Raw genomic sequence first — 21,141 nt, forward strand, 5'->3', positions numbered from 1 at the left:
CTCCTTGAGTATTATCTCTTGTGCTGGTTTTGAAGACATAAATTCCTTCAGTTTCGATTTGTCATGGAAGCTTCTTATTTTCCCATCTAATTTTTTTTTTTTTGGTGGTACTGGGGTTCCTGGAAGCCCTTCTACCTACGGGCTACACTCCCAGACCTATTTTTACATTTTTTTATTTGGAAACAGGGTCTCCTAAGCTAGCGCGCACGGCTGGCTTCAAACCTGCGTGATCCTCCTGTCTCTGCCTCCCAAGCGCGGGGATTACAAGCGTGCGCCACCACGCCCGGCTTCCCATCTAATTTGATAGAAAGTTTTGCTGGGTAGGAAATTTTTGGCTGGAAGTTGTTTTCTTTCAGAGTTTGGAATATGTTACTCCAAGCCCTTCTGGCTCTCATGACTTGGTTTTGGAAGTCTGGAGTGATTCTAATTGGTTTGCCTCTGAATGTCACTTGGCCCTTTGTTTTTGTTGCCTTTAAGATTCTCTGCTTGGCTTCCACATTGGTCATTTTGACAATTATGTGGCGTGGGGATCCTCTTCTCTGATCCTGTCTAAAGGGAGTTCTATAAGTTTCCTGGACCTGTGTATTGACCTCTTGCTCTATGTTTGGAAAATTTTCTGCTATTACTTCCTTGAAGAGATTGTTGATAGCTTTGGTTTCACCTTCTTTTCCCTCTTCTATTCCAATTATTCTTAGGTTAGCTCTCTTAAAATGGGCCCATATTTCTTCAATGTCAGATTCCTGCTGTTGAATATTTTTTTCTAGATTAGAAATTATGCGTTCATTTTTGGATTGCTCATCTTCTAAGAGCGATATTCTATTCTCCATGTGGTCTAATTGGTTGTTTGTACTTTGAATTGAGGCTTTTACTTCATTTATTGCATCCTTTATCTCTTTTTGGCTCTCTCTGAATCCTTTTGAAACACTTCTATTATTTCTACAGTTATTTTCCTGATTTGATCTTCTAGAAATCTCTGAATTTCTGTTTTATCAGGTTCTGAAGTTGTGGGGTTGTGGGCATTCATTGCTCCATTGTTATTCCTCTTTCCCATGATTTTGGAAGTTTGTGCCTTCTCTGGGTTCTTCTCTGGGTCACTATGACTTCACTTAAGGTGCTCTGGATCTCGAATCTGTGGTATCTTTGTCCCCACTACTCCTTTACTGGGTTGTATCGCAGAGTCTCAGACCCATGGAGTCAGTCGAGGCTGCTTTAGACCATGGGGGGTGCCAGGTTGGGCGTTCTCCTGCGGAGAGTTGTGACTATGGTGTGATATCTCTGCCACCGTCACTCCCACACTGGGTCAAGTCCCTGGGAGTGCATTACTGGGATTTCTCCCCTAGGGGCCACAATTTGACTCACTGTTGTTGAGTACGCTGATGGAGCTGTAGCGGACTCGGTGAATTCGCTGCTTCTGCCGCCAGTGCCAATATGGCGCTGCTGTTACGCCCTCGGCTGTGAGGCTGGCGTATTTCTTCTTTGGTTTTGAGCTTTGCTCTGAGTCTCTGCAGGGTGTGCTGTGCCCAGCCACTGGGAGCTTTGGATGCTCCCTGCGCTGAAAAATCTGTCAAATTCTGCCCGGCTGTTCCACAGTGGCTCACCTCGGCTCGCTGTCTACCGCTCCTCTCTGAAGCCTGGTGGGCTGTTGAGTGTATTGGTCTGGAGCCGTCCGGTGAATTTGCCGCTGCTGCCGGCAGTAAGGCGCTGCTGCCGCGTCCTTGGGCGTGAGGCCAGCGTATCTCCTCTGTGGCTCTGAGCTCTGTTCTGAGTCCCCCTCCTCTCTGGGGCTTGGTGCTGCAAGGGATGATGGCGCTCACTCCACTCTGTGCCGTGGCTCTGGCCGCAGCACTGTGGTCTGTTTTTTTTCTGGTGTCTTGTTTTTCCAGTCCTCTTTTTCTCTGTCCCTAGTAATTACATTTTTTGTTTCTCTGCTGATGGTGTTTTCTGGCTATGAAAGGTGCTGATTTTGTGGTAATAGAGATTGGTTGTTAGCGGGCTTCGTAAGCCCTGCTTTTCTCCGTCGCCATCTTCCTGGAAGTCCCCACCCTTTTAATTTTTTGAAACAGTCTCACTGAGTTGCAGAGGGCCTTGCTAAGTAGCTGAGGCTGTCTGAGATCCGTGATCCTCCAGTCTCCATCTCTTGAATACTGGAATTACAAGTATGTGCCACCACACCTGGCTGTTTAAGATGCTTTAGTATTTCTATTACTTGTATCTAAAATATCTTGCTTGCTATATTACTCTATCATCTACTTTATCCTCTCTTTCTGCAATTCTTATTACAGGTATGTTTATGTTTCTGGATCTCTAAGTGTTATTAGCATCACTTACTGTTTTTTTTAAAGTTCCCTATGCCAGATTAATGTATCCATTTTTTTCATTTAAATCTTACATAACCCTATGACTCAGATACTCTTATTTCTTATCCTACTTTATAGGTGAGGAAAGTTAGAGCAGAAAGGTGACATAATTCCCTAGATTGTCTATGTAGTTAGTAACAGAGCCAAGATCCAAACCCAGGCTGGAATGCCTCTTAGACTATGAAATCAGTGTGATGTAACTTCCAACAACTCTTCATGGGATTTTTTTCTTCTGAGTTCAAGGAAAATTTCTCAAGTTGGACTTTCAATTTTCTATACTACTTTATTCTGACATCTAACTCAGTTTACTGCTTTCATATATCCTATAAATAACTGTACATCAAAACTGATTTCTCTTGCACAATATCCTTCTGGATTATAATAACAGTACAATAGGATATTTGAAAAGTTTCCCTATTCTTCTTGTAAAAAAGTTATTTCTTTTTCTTATTTATTTATTTGTTTTGTTGTTGCTGTTGTACTAGGGATTGAACCCAAGGGTTGTTTACTTCTGAGTTATATCCCCAGCCTAGTTTTATTTTTTATTTTGAAAAGTTATTTCATAAGGGATATATATATATATATATATATATATATATATATATATAATATTTCCATTTTCTAGAAATTGGGCAATTTTTTGGGTGTATTAGTCAACTTCATGTCATTATAACAAAATACCTGAGATAATAAAGTTATAAAGAGAAAACTCTTATCTTGGCTGATAGTTTTAGAGTTTCTAGTTCATGGTCAGGCTGACTCATTGCTTTTAGGACTTTGGTTGGTTTGCCAGATGATCATGGTTGGGAACATGTGGTAAAGTAACATTGTTCACCCCGTGAATAAGGAACAAAAGAGAAGAGGAAGGGCTAGCATCCCCTTCAAGGATATGCCTCCAATCAATTGCAGGGCTACTACTGTATTACATCCCAGAGCTAAACTACAGCACCTTGGTAATTTAATCTTACAAGTAAATCTACCTATAATTTCTAGTATTAGAATTTTAAATTCATAGATGTTGTGTCTCTATTTTGATATTTCAGTCCTAGAAAAAGCAAAGAGAACTGCCTGTCTCTTCTGTGATTTTATTTGGTCATTTTATTTCTAATAAACGGAGAAGCATTGAGAGCCATAACTCAGGATAGTTGAATGGACCACAGCTTCACTGCTGAGCCAGGGTCCCTCCTTTTGTTTATTGTGGCAGAGAAGGTCAGTAGGGGCTACTTGCTCTGCCTGGCCTGACACCCTTATTATAAGCCTACCATAACAGCATCCCTTGTTGGCATATGATATGTGAGGTGGTCACTGTGGCTATCCTTTTTGTACACTGACCCATACTTAGTTTTCTCAAGTCACCTTTAGGACCAAGCTTTCTGTACTTGTTACCAGGATTTAAGCTCCTGTATCTTTGAATTGGAGATCCCCCCCCCCTCTTTTTTGGTTAGAATCTATTGGTAGAAGTTAAAGCCACAGTCAGACATAAAACAGGAAACTCTGATATGCTGTCAAGTATTATCCAGATGTTCCTCTTCCTTTTAACTTCTCAAGGGTTGGCCTTTGCTATTCTACAGAGCTATATAAAGATTAGGTCTTGATGTCTGTCACTCTCTTACCTTGAAACTCATGCTCTGGGTCTTATTTGGGTAATCCCTCAAGAAAATAATATTCATTTCTTAAGAGAAATATTCTTTCTTAGTTTCTGCCTGAATACCTCTTGCTTAAGGAAAAAGATGATGTTTGCTTCTGTAAAAGTTTTTAGCAAGGAGAATGGGCTGGAGTTCAGGGATGGTGAACAATGGTTTAGTTCTAGTGTGCTCTTCTTGTCAGTAGAACTGCTACAAAACCAACTAGTTACCTATCTAAAAAGCATTTTTTTTTGCTTTTTGTGTGCCATTGGGGATTGATTGAGCCCAGGGAATTCTAGTTTTGAGCCACACTCCAGCCCTATTTTAATTTTAATTTTTAATTTTTAATTTTTTTTGCAGTACTGGGGATGGAACCTAGGGACATTCTACCTCTGAGCTACACCCCAGCCTTAGTTTTTCTTTAGTTTGAAACAGGGTCTCACTAAGTTGCAGAGGGCCTCACTAAGTAGCTAAGGCTCTCCACAAATTGCGATTCTCCTGTCTCAGCCTCCTGAATGCTGGGATTACAAGCATGCACCACCACGCTTGGTCCTCTATTTTACTTTTTAATTTTGAAACAGGGTCTTTCTAAATTGCTAAGGGTCTGCGATCCTCCTGTCGCAGCCTCCTAAATACTGAGATTACAGGTGTGTATCACCATACTTAGGAAATACTTTGAATAAACCATACAAACTAATCTATACAAAGAAAAGTTTTCTCTCATTTTTTAATTTTTTAAAAGCAGGACTGTGGCTCTGCCTTTAGGAATAATGGCCCCCACTATTGTGCCAAAATGTCTTGAGCTATTTCTTGCTCTTATGATTTCTGGGTCATTGATCTGGGTATCCCCTTGGTCTAGTGCCTGTTTGTTTATTAATGCACAGTATTAAATATGAGCCCATTCTTTAACTTTATAGTTTCCTGAAGATGGAAAGATTTTTGAATTTGTTTCAGATTCCTTCTATCGCCTGGTATATCTTTGATGCCCACTGCTCGCTGTCTTCTTCTGCCTTTCCACAGTCTTCTTGCTGTTATTAACTTGTCCTACCTGAGGAGCACATTCTGGAAAGGTGAGAACTTTCCACATGACTTCTTTTACTATTAAAGTAATCCCAGGTTCTTCTGATATACTTTTTTTTTTTTTTTTTTTTTTTTTTTTTTTTTTGCTGGGAAAAGCTTTATTTTTTCATTTGGTCCAAGGCTTGTTGAGGGGCTCTAGGGTGGTTAAAGAGCTGCCTAGGGGATGGCCCGGGGAGGCTCAGGCCAGAGCTGACATCAGGAGATGCAAAGGAGCCCCTTCAAAGGCCACTGGGCTCCAGTCTCCCTAGTCATGCTTGAGAGTGAGCCTTTCGAAGAGGTACTCGCCCAGCCCGGCCTGGGGGCTGGCCTGGGGGCTGGTCAGACGAAGGAGGTTGGTCAGATGGTCACCCATCTTCTTGAGGAGTTTCACCTCTTCATCCAGGAAGTGGTTCTCCAAGAAATCACAGAGATGGGAGTCTGTGCGGGCAGAACCCAAGGCATGAAGGTCCAAAAGGGCTTGGTTCAGGTTCCTCTCCAGGGCCATGGCAGCTTCCATGGCGTCCAGGGTCTTACCCCACTCATCTTTAGAAGGCTTCTGCACGTCCTGGAAAAGGACGCATCCGCCACGCTGGTTTTGCATCTTCAGGAGATGCTCGGCGGCCTAGCGCTTCTCATCGGCCAACTCGCGGAAGAAGTGGCCCACGCCTTCAAGGGCCACATGTCGCGATCGAAATAGTAGCCCAGAGAGAGGTAGGTGTAGGAGGCCTGCAGATGCAAATTGACCAGGTGGTTGACAGCGGCCTCCACCTCGGTGGAATAATTCTGACGAATCTGGGAGGTCATGGTTGGTCCGGGAGAAAGAGCTAACCACCACGAAGAACGGAGTTGGCTGGTCCGGGATACAGGTGATGCCGAGACGGTGGTCCCGGAGATTATGGATGGAGGGAAGACTGGAAGGCAGCTGGAAGCTGGAAGAGAGGGGGTCCCCGGGTCTGTTCCGTTCAAACACTGTTGAAGCAAGAGACAGATCCTCGGGACCTCTACGCAGGCTGCTCTGATATACATTGTAAAGACACAAATCCTTTAACCTTCCTGCTCCCTATCCTCACCACACAAACCAGTTTGAGTGAAGAAGTTCTCATCCCTACAGGTAATTTATTTACACAAGAAGAATCCAAGTGCCCCATGGACTTCTTCACGGATTTCACCAGGGAGGTATGTATTCACGTGTAGGGTTAGGGTTGCATGCCCCACAGCAGGTGAGCCATCTTCTGGATATTCCTCTTCTTTCTAACCTTTGCCCAGGCCACTGTGTCACTTGGGGTGTGTCCTTATGCTCTGTGACCTTCAAGGATCCCTTTTTACCTCCTCTAACTTGGTTTCTCCTGGGAACCCCAGGTTCTTCCCCCAAGCAAAGCGGGCTTTCACTCTTTCTCTTGAAATAGACAGTAGCCGGGGCCATGGAGAGAACTCACCTTCCATCATATTAAGACATCAGTGCTCCACTTCAGAGGAACTCGATGAATAAAACTACCTCAGTGTCTTGAATCTTGACACTCAGCCCATGTTTAGTGTTAGCTGGAAGGAAGGGCGTATTCTGGTGCCTTATTTCCTTCTTTGGGGAGCTACTGGGGGTTGAACCTAGTGAATTCTACCTCCAAGCTATAACCCTAACCCTTTTTAATTTTTCATTTTGAATCAAAGTCTTATTAAGTTGCTGAGGCTGTTCTCAAACCCACGATCCTCCTGTCCTAGTCTCCCAAGTACTGGGATTACAGGTGTATGCCAATGTACTTGGCTTGGTGCTTTATTTCTTTCTGCCCTTCTAGGCATCATTCTCAGAGTTGGTGTGAAGCCTCTGTTACCTCTCACAGCCTCTGATCTCTCTAGTGCCACAACTCAGAGCTTTGGGCGCTATATAATTTTTTTGTGTGTGTCTATGGTACTGGTGATTGAACTCAGGGGGCATTCTGCCTCTGAGCTACATCCCGAGGAGGGCCTGACTAAGTAGTTGAGGCTTGCCACAAACCTGTGATCCTCCTCTCTCAGCCTCCCTAGTACTGGGATAATCCTTAGTTTTCCCAGACAATCATTAATTCCCAGAAATCATCTGGGTTTCTACTGTAATTTTCTAATTCATTAGATTAACTCTGACCTTCAAATTGGCATGATCAGAAGATGCCAAGAGGTTGTGGAAATTTCAGAGATCTTTAAGAATCCACAAAAAGTACTACCATAATCTATGTGTAATGAAGAGCCAGATCTACCTGGGAATTTTTATCCAGCAAAAACTTCTTACTTCCTCATTCATGATCACCCCTTTTGACCCTAGAGGGATGTCTTAATCTATTTTGTGTTGTTATAATATAATATTAGAGATAGGTGAGAAGCCAGGCACTCTCTCACTGGAACTAACCCATCCCTGTGGCCCACATTAATCCCTCCAGGAGGATGGTCATGACCCAGTCGCCTCCCTTTAGGTCTCACTTCCTAAAGATCTCAACACCTTTGCATGAGGACCAAGCTTCTAGTATGAGTCCCTGGGGATAAAAATCATAACAAGGAGTCTGAAATTGTGTCTTCCCAGGAGAGAAAGTCAGTGAGAGGAGAGAAGAGGGCGGAGGAGCCACATGTCCCTGGCCCCACCTCTGAACAGAAGCCAGGAAAGTTGAAGGGAGGAGAAAAGGTAAGGCAAAGTTAAGTTTTAAAACATTCACTGTTACACAGTACTAGATATTTAAGTTTTGAATTGAGGCTTTTTCTTTTCTTTTCTTTTTCACTAAAGGTGACTCAACAGTCTCCTGGGGTTCAGAAAAGCGACCTGTACCTGCACCAGGCACCTATTTGCTGTTAGTGCCTTACCTTTGTGTTTTTTTGTATATGCTGCTATCTTCCTGGAATTCTCTCCATTTAAGACCATTTCCAATGTCGCCTTTGCTGTGAAGATTTCACGGATCCACTCAATTGGACACTTGCTGATTCCTCCAAATTGCCGTGGCACCATAGTTATAGTATTGGCTCAACACAGCACAAACCCTACTCAGAGGAACTGTGAACTGAAAATTTCACTGAAGAAATGTTAAAGGTTAAACCATTCAGCCAACAATACACTCTGAGTTCTCAGTGGAGGAAAATGAACATCATTATTCTCTTTACATTTTACCAAACTCTATTTCTTAACACCATCTTTAGCTATGCATACCCCTAATAACTTGCTAATACTAAAACAAGCCAATTCTCTCTTTTTGCTTCTATGTTAGTCTGTCTGTGCTCATAGGAAAGATAGTGAAGCAATATTATTTCAAAACTTGATGGAAAAGAAAATTAAATTCTTAGCCCAAGGGCCTAGAATCATGAAGTGTTATCTTTACCACCCCAGCAAGGACCCACCCACAAGACTAGCATTTAGAAAACAGGGCACTGCTGAAGTGACAGTTCTTATTCACTCTTTCTGCATGTGACAGGTGGCATGTGACAGGTGGCCTACGTCCATTTGGCTCCTTTTTCTATGGAGACCTGCTCCCCTGTGATACATATTTCATTTTATTCTGAGAGCATTTTTCTGTCAAAGGATGTTTGCTGGTGGCACATAATATTAAGCAAAATGAAACAAGTTTTAGAAACAAGCCGTATAAAATCCCAGGGCCTTGTTGGGGGTGGAGAGTTCTTTACCTTGAAGATGTGATGATTATGAAACACCAGGGTCCCAGGATATGGAGGGAACCAGTGACTCCCTTTGTGTGCTGTTCTATAGTGGCTGGGGACTGGAGCTGCGTAAGTGTTTATGTCCATGGCCACAATACTGTCATCTAACACTCAACAAAGAGAAGCAAAACATGTCAGGAGATGTGTAGGAGATGACAGTATTATCCCCAGCTGAGGAAGAAGGGATGATGGTGCTAAAGAAATAGAGTTTGGTAAAATGTAAAGAACATGTCCTTTACATTTCATTTTCATTTAGTGAAATGATTTTCATTTTCCTTCAGTGAGAACTCAGAGTGTATTCTTGGCTGAATGGTTTAACCTTTTACATTTCTTCAGTGAAATTTTCAGTTTGTTTGTAAAAAAAGCTTTAATGGCCAGGCGTGGTGGCGCATGTTTGTAATCCCAGTACTTGGGAGGCTGAGACAGGAGGATTACACAGGTTCTTAGCAACTTAGTGAGTAGTAGCCAGCCTCATCTACTTAGTGAGGTTCTCAGCAACTTAGTGAGACCCTGTCTCAAAATAAAATATAAAATAGGTCAGGGGTGTAGCCCGGAGGTGGAGGCCCCTGGGTTCCATCTCCAGGACCATAAAAAAAGAGCTTTAATAGATTAATAAAATAATCATAGTTCCCCTGCAAAGAGAAAGAAAGGCCTTCTAACATAAAAAAAAAAACAAAAATCTTCTTTCCAAAAGATAACATAGTTAACAACTTGGCATAATATTGGTTGCCAAATATCTTTGACACATATTAGTGACTTTGAGTTATTTTCTTCATATCTTTTAAAAGATGAACCCCAAACAATAAAACTAAAAGGAAGAAGAAATATTGGTGTGTAAGAGTTAAATAGTTCCTTTGTACAACATCCTTCCAAAGTGAGAGTAGTTCAGGTAATTCAGGTTATTTGAGATTTAACTAAATCTGTGTAAGAATGAGACACTAAAAATTAATATGGGACCTGGGCAAGGTGGTTCACCCCTATAGTCCCAGTACTTGGGAGGCTGAAGCAGGAGGATCACAGATTCAAGGCTAGCTTCAGCTACTTAGGCCCTCAGCAACTTCGTGAGAGCCTGTTTAAAAATAAAAAGGGATGGGATATAGTTTGGAGGGATTTACCAAAAAGCCTGGATGCTTTAATAAAAGACCTGTTAAAAAAAAAAAAAGAGTAGAAAAGCCGGGTGTGGTGGCACACGCTTGTAATCTCCTTGCTTGGGAGGCAGAGACAGGAGGATTGCATAGGTTCGAAGCCAGCTTTGCTGGCTTATGAGACCCTGATTCCAAATAAAACATAAAATAGGTCTGTGAGTGTAACCCAGAAGTAGAAGGGTTCCATCTCCAGTATCACCCCCCCCCAAAAAACAAGAGTAGAAAAAGCCAAATCTCATCATGGTACATTTTTGGAATGAAGTATGCTTAGCTTTCTAAGGGGAACATACAGTGGGACAATAGAAGGATTTTCTATTAGGATATTTAGGAAATCTAAGAGTTATATTCATCAGGCTGTATATCATTTGAAATAGCCTGTTTTATCCCACAAATAATATAAGTTAGTTTTGTTTTGGGGGAAATATTTGGGGAAAATTAAAATGCTCTGTACATGAGCTTTCAGAGCTATTTTCTGATCAGTTCAGCATTTTGTTTTGTGTTTAACACTTTTTGTTAAAGCTCCCTATAAAGGATAAAATTGCTTGAAAAGTAGATAATTTCTTTGCATAGTCTTACTTTTGGTGGGAGTAGAAAGAGTACTTTTAGCATTCACTACTTATTTATTATGGGTGGCAGTCTTCCTGGCTTTCTCTTACACCCATTTTCTAAGTACAGAGGTTTGGTTTTAGTGAGATTGGTGTATTTATGTGGCTTGTCTGCTAAAAGTGATAGGAAGAAGGTGTTAAAAGCTTTGCTGTGTTCTCCAGTGGGAGGATACTGGTAAATAAAACGATGTTTGTTCCCCAAATATAAAACTAGTCTTAGTGAGTGGGAAGAGTAGCATGTGATTGCTGCAGAAAACTACTTTCAAAAGCAACTCAATCTTAGACTCATGAGAATGAACAAACCTTGAAATGTCTTCTAACCTGTCTTCCGTGCTCGAGTGGGGCTCTGCATTAAGTAGGTCTTCCATGTTCTGTCTTCTTTTTCTTCTTTTTTCCTTGTCCCTTTTTCTTTCTCATTCTTTTCCTCTCATGGGACTTTCTCAACTTTTTGCCAGTTTGGATCTGAAATGACCCCCAACAACCAGGTGTTAAGGGTTTGGTCCCCAGTCTATGGTGCTATTGGATAAAACCTTCAGGAGGTGGGGCCCTAGTAGAAGGAAGTTAGGTGTCCCACTGAAAAGAACAAACTCATAGAAAGGATCTTGGACACAGTTTTTCATGGGTCTGAGGGTGCAGATTGTAGACAGAATGCCTTAGTTTGACTTCTGGCTCTGTGCTTTACTCTCCTCATTTGTAAAATGAGAATGATAGGGTCATGAAAGACTAAATATACAAGTGGACAAGGGCTACTCATATATAAATATAGATCTGGGTGTGGTAGTGTACAAATGTAATTCCAGTATTTGAGAGGCAAGAAAGGAGAAAGTTTACAGGCCAGCCTTGGCAACCTAGTGAGATTCTCAGCAGCTTAGTAGACCCTATTTGAAAATAAAAGAGGCCTGGGGTAAAGCTTAGAGGTAGGCTGCCCCTAGGTTTGATCCCCAGTAGCAAAAGAGACATTTTTTTTTTTTACTCCATGTAATGGGCATGCCTGAGCTTTATGTTGTCACCAGTTCTCTAATATCCAAAGCATATTTAGGTTTGTTCCTCTGCTGGTGGCTCTTTGTGCCAGCCAACTTACAAAAAATCAGCTCTGACCACCTGGAGGTCAATGATATGGAATTTAGTGCTAATGACTGAAGGAGTATTACCAGGAGTGTATATTGATTTCAGTTTAATTTTTAAAAAAATTGTTATTTTCATTGATACATAGCAATGGGATTCATTATGACATATTTATGAGCATATAACATATTTTAATCAATTTAATTTTCCAGTACTTCCCTTTATAGTTTAAATTGGTAGCACTGATTTTTTTCACTGGATATGGACAGATTATGATGTGATATTAGTAGAAATGGGTTTCTGACTCTGTTCCATATGGTCTGGGTAGCAGAAAATCCAGTTCAATTAGAAATATGGGTTTGTGGGGGACTTCCGGGAAGATGGCGACGGAGCAAAACGGGGCTTACGAGCCCCGCTAACAACCAATCTCTATTACCACAAAATCAGCGCCTTTCATAGCCAGAAAACACCATCAGCAGAGAAGCAAAAAATGTAATTTTAAGGGACAGAGAAAAAGAGGGCTGGAAAATGAGACACCAGAAACCAGACCGCAGTGCTGCAGCCAGAGCTGCGGCGTGAAGCGGCGGGCGCCATTTTGCCTTGTAGCACCAGGCTCCAGAGAAGAAGGTAACTCATAACAGAGCTCAGAAACCAGAGAGGAGATACGTCGGCCTCATGCCCGAGAACGCAGCAGCAGCGCCTTACTGCTGGCGGCAGCGGCGAGTTCACTGGACAGCACCAGACCAACTCACTCAACAGCCCACCAAGCTCCAGAGAGGAGTAGTGGACAGTGAGCCAAGGTGAGCCACTGCGGAACAGCCAGGCGGGATTCGGCAGATTTCTCTGCGCAGGAAGCATCTAAAGCTCCCAGGGGCTGGGCTCAGCGCACACTGCAGGGACCCAGAGTGGAGTTCAAAAACAGAAAAGAAATACGCCAGCCTCACCACCGAGGGCGCGGCAGCAGCGCCATATTGTTACCGGCGGCAGCAGCAGTGAATTCACCGAGTCCACGACAGCTCCATCTGCGCACTCAACAGTGAGTCAAATTGTGGCCCCTAGAGGAGAAATCCCAGTTCTGTACTCACAGGGACTTGACCCAGTGGGGGAGTGGTGGTGGCAGAGATATTACACCATAGGAGAATGCCCAACCTGGCACCCCCCATGGTCTAAAGCAGCCTTGATTGACTCCCTGGGTCTGAGACTCTGCAATACAACCCAGTAAAGGAGTAGTGGGAACTGAGATACCATAGACTCGAGATCCACAGCACCTTAAGTGAAGTCGTAGTGACCTAGGGAAGAACCCAGAGAAGGCATAAACTTCCGAAATCATGGGAAAGAGGAATAACAATGGAGCGATGAATGGCCACAACCCCACAACATCAGAACCTGATAAAACAGAAATTCAGAGATTTCTAGAAGATCAAATCAGGAAAATAACTATAGAAATAATAGAGGTGTTTCGAAAAGAATTCAGAGAGAGCCAAAGAGAGATAAAGGATGCAATTAATGAAGTAAAGGCCTCAATTCAAAGCACAAACAACCGATTAGACCACATGGAGAATAAAATCTCGCTCCTAGAAGATGATCATTCAAAAAATGAACGCATGCATAGTTTCTAATTTAGAAAAAAAAATCCGACAGCAGGAATCTGACATTGAAGAAATATGGGCCCATTTTAAGAGAGCTAACCTAAGAATAATGGAATAGAGGAGAGAAAAGAAGGTGAAACCAAAGGGATTAACAATCTTTTCAAGGAAATAATAGCAGAGAATTTTCCAAATATAGAGCAAGAGGTTGATACACAGGTCCAGGAAACTTATAGAACTCCCTTTAGACAGGATTGGAGAAGAGGATCCCCATGCCACATAATTGTCAAAATGATCAATGTGGAAGCCAAGCAGAGAATCTTAAAGGCAACAAAAACAAAGGGCCAAGTGACATTCAGAGGCAAACCAATTAGAATCACTCCAGACTTCCAAAACCAAGTCATGAGAGCCAGAAGGGCTTGGAGTAACATATTCCAAACTCTGAAAGAAAACAACTTCCAGCCAAAAATTTTCTACCCAGCAAAACTTTCTATCAAATTAGATGGAAAAATAAGAAGCTTCCATGACCAACATAATCTGAAGGAATTTATGTCTTCAAAACCAGTGCTAGAGAAAATACTCAAAGAGATTAACTACAAAGAAGAAATAGGTAACACACACCAGAACCAGAGAAACAATATTTTCTATCCAACAGACAACTAAGATTGGTTATCTGTGGAGATTCATTATTTATGTTAGTCTTTTACCTATCTCTAAATTGTATTGTTTGCCTTTATTGTTGTTAATTTTTAGGATTTCTAGTTGGAATATTAATATACCTTCAGATATAGCATTTGGAAATATTTTATCTATTAGTAACTTTTAACTCTGTTTACACTGTCTTTGTATATACAATATTTTTTTATTTTTTAGGGAGTTTGTATACTTTTCTGTTGCCTGTGCCATTGAAATCATATCCTAGAAATCACTGCCAATTTCAATGTTGTGAGGTTTTATGACCCAGATTTTCTTCTAAAAGTTTATAGTCTTAAGATTTATATTTAGGTCTTTTATCTATTTTGAGTTAATACTTGTATATGGGATTAGGTAAGGGTCCAATTTTATTATTTTCCATGTAATCATTATTTTTCAACAATATTTAGTTAAAAGATTATTATTTCCACCACCAAAGGTTTGTGGAAACCTTGTCAAAAATAACTTGAAAATATAGGGAAGAATTTAGCTCTAGGCTTTTATTTAACTCCAATGGTTTATATATCTGCCTTTAGAACAGTACTACACTGTTTCAATTATTGTAGCTTTATATGGTTTGAAATCAGAAAATATGTATCTTCTAGATTTTTTCTTTTTCAAGATCGTTTTGGGTATCTAGAGTCCATATTCCATATTAGGATAGATTTTTTTCTGAAAAATAAATATATAAATATATGATAGTTTCACCTAAAAAAATAGAAAAAAGTATTCTCTGGTAAGAAAGAAAGCAAAAAGAAATATTGAAATGTTATCTTTAAGTCATCAAAAGCTTGGTATCAGACAAATGAAACTGTTATGTGAGATTATCATTTTTAATTTTGGATAAATTGCTATAATACTAGATGTCAACCACTAAGCCAAGCACGGGAAGGAGGGATGGGGAGAGAATGGGGTGGGGATCGGGTGGGGGCAGACTGGGTGATGTGTGCATGTATGTCTACAAAAGTTTGTATCCCACTATGATGTATGAATACAGTGCACCAATAAAAAAAAATAGGTCTGGGAGTGTAGCTCGTGGGAGTGTATACCAGAGGTAGAAAGGCTTCCAGGGGCCCCAGTACCACAAAAAAAAAAAAAAAAAAAAACACCTTGACAATATATGGAAGAATAAATCTCTAGGCCTTTTTTTTTTAAACTCCAATGGCTTATATATCTGCCTTTAGAACAGTACTACGCTGTTTCAATTATTGTAGCTTTATATGGTTTGAAATCAGAAAATATACATCTTCTAGCTTTGTTCTTTGGGAAGTGACTAGAGTTAGAAAGTGTCTTCAGGATAGATTGAATACTGGTGGCTTTCTGTAAGAAGAGGGAGAGAGACCAGAGGAAGTATACATGCCTTATCCTAGTCTCTCTTTGTGCATTGCTTTGAGCCAGCAAGAAGACATCACTAGGTGTCTTTGTCTCGGACCAGCACTATGAGACAAAATAAGGTCTTTTCTTAAAAACTACCTACTGTTTGTTATTGGGTTATTAGCAACAGTAAATGGACTAGGACAGTAATACTCCATGAGCAAGAATGCTAGCTACTCTGTGCCAAAGAGAAATCATGATAGGCCTGGAGGACAGATTACCACCTTGCTACTACAAAAGCCTAGAAACAAAAGGAAGGTATTAGATCTCCTACCACATTATTTCTCTTTATAGCTTTTAGGAAGTTTGTTTGGTGCATGCCTTTTAAATAGCAAACACTAGCCGGGTGTGGATGCTTGTAATCCTCATGCTTGGGAGGCTGAGACAGGAGGATTGCACAGGTTCAAAGCCAGCCTCAGCTACTTAGTGAGGCTCTCAGCAACTTAGACCCTGTTTCCAAATAAAATATAAAATATGTCTGAGAATATGGTCTAGAGGTAGAATTCCTTGGGTTCCACCCCCAGTACCACTACCAAAAAAAAAATTGCAAACACTATTTTGAGCTATTTCATACCACTGTCTTAAGGGACAAAGTTATTATTTTCAGTTCTGCTGCTGTAGCTCTGAGCAACAAGCAGGGTGTCTGAGGGTGCCCTCTGGCCCTCCAGCTGTGTGCTTTTACAGATCACAGATTCTGATTTAAAGCAGACGTCTGAGCACCATCACATCTGTGTTGAATTTTCTAGTTAACCCATTCAGAAACTTAAGTCTAGGGAAGGGAACTTCCAAAGCCCTTGGAAAGAGAATCTTCTGGTGCCCATGTGTGGGCACCAAAATGAATGTGTGTTCTGCAGACAAAACTCTCTTCTCTTTTCCTTCTACATGATCTTTACTTAGTGGGCATTTGAAGGTTGGATTGAGACAAACAAGCTATTGAACCATGGGTGTATGTGTGAAAGATGTGGAGGTTGACTATTCACCAAGACTGGAGGGAAGATTAGACCAGCTACTTAAAAATCCTGGCAAAGAGGAGAAATACACACAGGATACTTTCTCCCCAGGAAGAGGGAACTCACATGAAAGGAGGGATTTTGAAATTAAGAAAATCTCATTTGGAGCCCAAAGGGGTTCCCCTAGGATCTCTTAAGAATGCTTGAGGTTTTAAGAGTGGCCTGCAAGAAGAGGTCTCTCATTTTACTTGCAGAATGCACTCCTGCAAAGCCCAGCAGGCAGCTGTTAATATGACAGAAGGCAGAGAAGCTTGGGTGATTACAGCTCTGGAGACAGGTGGGAGGCCCAATTCCAGGCCTTTCCTCTGGGCTGTCACACAAGTGCAAGCCACCCTCTGAATCCTTGGCTGTGCACCCTGGAAGGCAGATCAGTACCCTTGAAGTTGCATTGTTCAGACTTGATCATGTGTGCCAGTCCAAGACCAGAGTGACCCAAAGTGTCCCCTAGGTATTCCCACAAATGCCCTTCCCTTACCCCTTTTGACTGTAAACAAAAATGAGACAATAGTTCCCATCACTTGAGACATGGGATTTTATTTTCTAGCTTGTCTTATTGTTGTGTTCTTTCTAAATAAAATTAACAAAATTACTACTTCAATACATTTTGTAGCTCTTAGCTCAGGGGTCCCAAACTCCCTCTGGAGCTAGAACCTCTCTCTTGAATACCCAAAGCTTCTCTTCTTCATCTACAGGCCATTCTTCTCCACTGCTATTGCATGTTGTAGATAACCTCTAAATTACCTACACCCACCGAGCATCTTCTCAACCCATCCCAAAACCCCTCTGAAACTCCCTGACTTTGCTCAAACACTCCCATCATCAAAATGTAAGATAGAAGAGAAAAAATAAAATTTTAGGTAGAAGGGAGATGCATTGGGAAGGGAAGGAAGATACTTTTTGTTTTGTTTTGTTTTGTTTTGTTTTCCCGGTGGTACTGGGGTTCCTGGAAGCCCGTCTACCTCCGGGCTACACTCCCAGACCTATTTTATACTTTTTATTTGGGAACAGGGTCTCCTAAGCCAGCGCACACGGCTGGCTTCGAACCTGCGTGATCCTCCTGTCTCTGAAGATATGGTTTTAAAATCTGAAATCTTCGGTTAAGAGAGCTTGGTTATTCTTAAGAAGCCAGGCCCACAATTTTAAATTAAAATAGGATGGCTCAGGAAATTCCTGAGGTGATTAAAACATGAGAGCTTCTTCTTTTTTCAAAGTTCTGTTTTCCTCCAGGAAGATCCTCAAAAAGTCATACTTTTTGTTAATAGAGCCCCACATCCCTATCTCCAATCCCAACTTTCTGTCTTTGACTCTGAGGAGTCCTGGCCCAAAGGAATTCTCACCTTTCATGAACCAGAAAGCTTCAAAGAGAAGAGGCTGCCATCCATTCACTCCTGTACCCCTTAGACAGCCCCTTTGTATAGTATATATACACTATAAGGAGGGATTGCAAAAGATGTTGCAGCAGTTCTTGCACTCTCTCTCGAGATGGCCAAGTTTCCCCTGAACATGTATCCTTATTTTGCTTAAATTAAAACCTCTGCCTTATCTATGATTGGTGTGTATTGAAATTCTTTTTGCCATGGAAGCCAATAACCCACAGAATTTATCATGCTGTTCAGGACACAGCTGTCCAGCCCCCCACCCAAGTGAGAAACTTGGTACCCTCAAAGGTTTTTTTCTCTTAATTCCCTAAATTCTAATATTTAAAACATTTTTTGGGTACTGGGGATGGAACACAGGGGCATTCTATCTCTGAGCTACACCCCAGCCCTATTTTTTATTTTATTTTATTTTATTTTATTTTATTTTATTTTTGTGGTCCTGGAGGTGGATCCCAGAGGCTTTCTACCTCCGGGCTATACTCCCAGACCTATTTTATATTTTATTTGGAAACAGGGTCTCACTAAGTTGCTGAGAGCCTCACTAAGTAGCTGAGGCTGGCTTCAAACTTGTACGATCCTCCTGTCTCAGCCTCCCAAGTGCAGGGATTACAAGCGTGCGCCACCATGCATGGCTTTTATTCTTTATTTTAAAACAGGGTCTCACTGAGTTGCAAAGGGCCTCACTAAGTAGCTGAGGCTGTCCTCGAACTGTGATTCTACTGTCTCAGCCTCTCAAATGCTGGGATTAAAAGCATGTATCACCATGCCCAGCATATTTAGAACATTTTAATATCTCTAAAATTTTTCATTTCCTCTACTCCCAGCACCTCATTACTAAAAAGCTTCCTGAGGTTATAAAACGACAGTGATTTCCCTTTACAGACCTTGGTTTACAATGGAAATTGTGTGGCTTCCTGGGAGCTGGGATTCACTGCCGCTGCTAAAAATTGCAAGAAATTATCCTATGGAACATTGCTAGCCCAGGAAAAGATCAAAACTCAAAGTGTAGTTTCTATTGAATACTATCACTTTTACACCACCATATACGTGGAAAACCATTAATGTCACGAGGTTGGGACCATCTGTAGTTATTATTCTTTTGTCTTTTTCTTTTTGCTATTTGGAATAATAAGAAGTAAAATTCTTTTACATTAGGAATGGATTGTTTCTATTTTGAAAGTGAAATAAATGAATTTTTATGAAGAAATATTTAGAAATAGGACCACTAATTACTTATCACTTTCTTACTCTCTGTTTAATAGACATGTATTAACCTAAACAGAAATTCCTTGTAAAGTTAATATACATGCACTAAGCTAGATAGTAGAAAAACATCATATGCATTATAAACATGAGAGAAATTTGACACTGATATCTGCCATGCATGCCCATATGTTAAGATGTTATGTCTCTAAGATGGTTATCCTCTATTTGCTACATTATATTTACTGTCAAGCTATTTTCACCCTAACCTGAATCCTAGGAGATTACCCAGAGATTTAATAGAATTTTTTGCCTTCTGGCTTCTGGTAGGGTTTGGCCAATAAACAGTACTGAAAAGAAATCAGAGGGAATAGGCCCAGGATTTAGTTAATTTCCCCTGTGCCTCCTTTCTGAGCTGTTATAGGCTAGCTTCCTCTTCTCCTGTAAGGCAGAACTTCTCTCTCAGGATCCACCAGCTTCCCTTCCTGTCCCTTAACATCTGGCCACTATCAGCTCTCCACAATTACTAATTTACAGCTCCACATTATCCTGTTGTTTTCCTTAAACCTTACTACACCTTTACAAATAGTCCTCTATTAAAACGTCCTTAAGATAATTGGTCTTGGTATGTCATCATTTTTTGACAGATCCCTGTAATTGCTGCCTGGATGGTTCTAGGCAAAAGACCATCAAAGTGGGATTCTGGGTTGTGGTTATCATATACCTGACAAATCCAAAGATATTCATTGTTAAGAGGAAGTAGGGCTCTAGTGATCCATGGCATGAGTTGGCATCAAAATTACCACAGGAAAGATACCGAATGAACTGCAGATGAAAGGCAAATTGCTAAAAGAGAAAACCTGGGGTACATCACTGCTAGGACAACAATATCTGTAGAACTTACAAGGTTAATTTCGAAGACTATGGAGCGAAGGCTCTCTAGAGAACACAGCCAAGGAAAAGAAGAACTTAGAGACTATGATCAACTCAAATTCAAGTAGAAAACCAGAAATATTCTATGAGAGAGCTCAGAGTTTTAGGCAGTAAAGGATAGGATATGGCTGAGGACCAAGAGTGTACCTGACTTTAGAAAATGTGGCATTGAAGTGCTCAGTCCCATCATGTCTCATCACCAAGATAAGGGTATTGGCTGGTGATGGAGTGGGAACCCAAGATTGGGAGGAGGTCATTTGAGAAGTCAGCAAGGATGTTGAAGGTTTCCAGCCTACAATTCTTTCTGCACCTTCCTTAAAAATGGAGCCTCAACAGAGTAGCAAGACTCTCAGCAACCTAGCAAGACCCTGTTTCAAAAAAGGAAAACATAAAAAAGGGCTAGGGCTGTAGCTTGAGGTAGAATGTCACTGGTTGAATTTCCAGTACAAAAAAATAGTGAAACCAGTAACCAGTCCCTCTCACTCTTCATTAGAATGATATGTCCATTACCTGGGAGATTCAAAACACTTTTTTCAGTCAGGAGTGGTGACACACACTTGTAATCCCAGTACTTGGGAGGTTGAGACAGGAGGATCAAAGGTTCAAGGACAGCCTTCACAAGCAGTGAGAATCTCAGCAACCTAGCAAGACACTGTTTCAAAAAAAAAAGAAATAGACCTGGGGGGTGTAGGTTGGAGGTAGAATAGCCCCTAGGTTCAATCCTCAATATAAAAAATTTATTTTTTATTAACTGTACCTGGGGTTTCAAAAATAGATGCTTAGTCTCATCAAGACCTGGCTCCTCAAAAAATGAAAGCAACTCTTCTTGGCTCCAAGTTTATAATGGAATATGAAACTAGCAGAGCCCATACCATGAAATGTGATGCCTGCTCCAGGATTCTGAAGAGCATGAATGAGAAGAACTCGAAGGGTGTGACCCCAGGGAAATGGAAATGCAGAGCTTGCTTGTACTTTGGGTATGGCTACAGGCACATTTATAGTAGAATTGGGATTGAATGAATTGGTTTTGGTGTCAGAGAGTCTACTGGTCTGGTTAGCTGAAGCCTGGACTCAACAGAGACCAGCAGTCTGTGAGATTAAATGCCAATGATTCTCTGGTTTACTATAGAAAGAAACACTCTGATAGTTCAATGAGATGGAGATGTTGAAACAGATTGTGAGTGACCTGTCTTCAATAACTCTGTGGCGCTGCCCACCATGCCAAGGGGATATGCTGCAGCAGAAATATGCTCCCTGGTATCAGTGAAAAAATCGGAACCTCAGAGCAGCACCAGACAGTGGGCATGATACACCACTAGACCTCACATTGTTATTAATGTCATTAGAGGGTGTGTGATCCAGCTTTCCAACACTGTAACAATGCCTGAGATAATCAACTTATGAAGAGAAAAGGCTTTGGAGGGGTTCAGTTTTGGAGGGT

At 41.3% G+C, this 21,141-nt stretch overlaps 1 pseudogene across 1 annotated transcript; it reads right to left on the reverse strand.

The window, feature by feature from the left end:
* Positions 1–5,306: 5,306 nt before the first annotated feature.
* Positions 5,307–5,845, reverse strand: LOC308272853 (ferritin light chain-like; annotated as a pseudogene). The gene has a single exon. The product of its transcript is annotated as a ferritin light chain-like (transcript).
* Between the last annotated feature and the right edge of the window lie 15,296 nt (positions 5,846–21,141).

This window comes from Muscardinus avellanarius, assembly GCF_963383645.1.
Source record: "Muscardinus avellanarius genome assembly, chromosome: 14".
Classification (NCBI taxonomy): Eukaryota; Metazoa; Chordata; class Mammalia; order Rodentia; family Gliridae; genus Muscardinus; species Muscardinus avellanarius.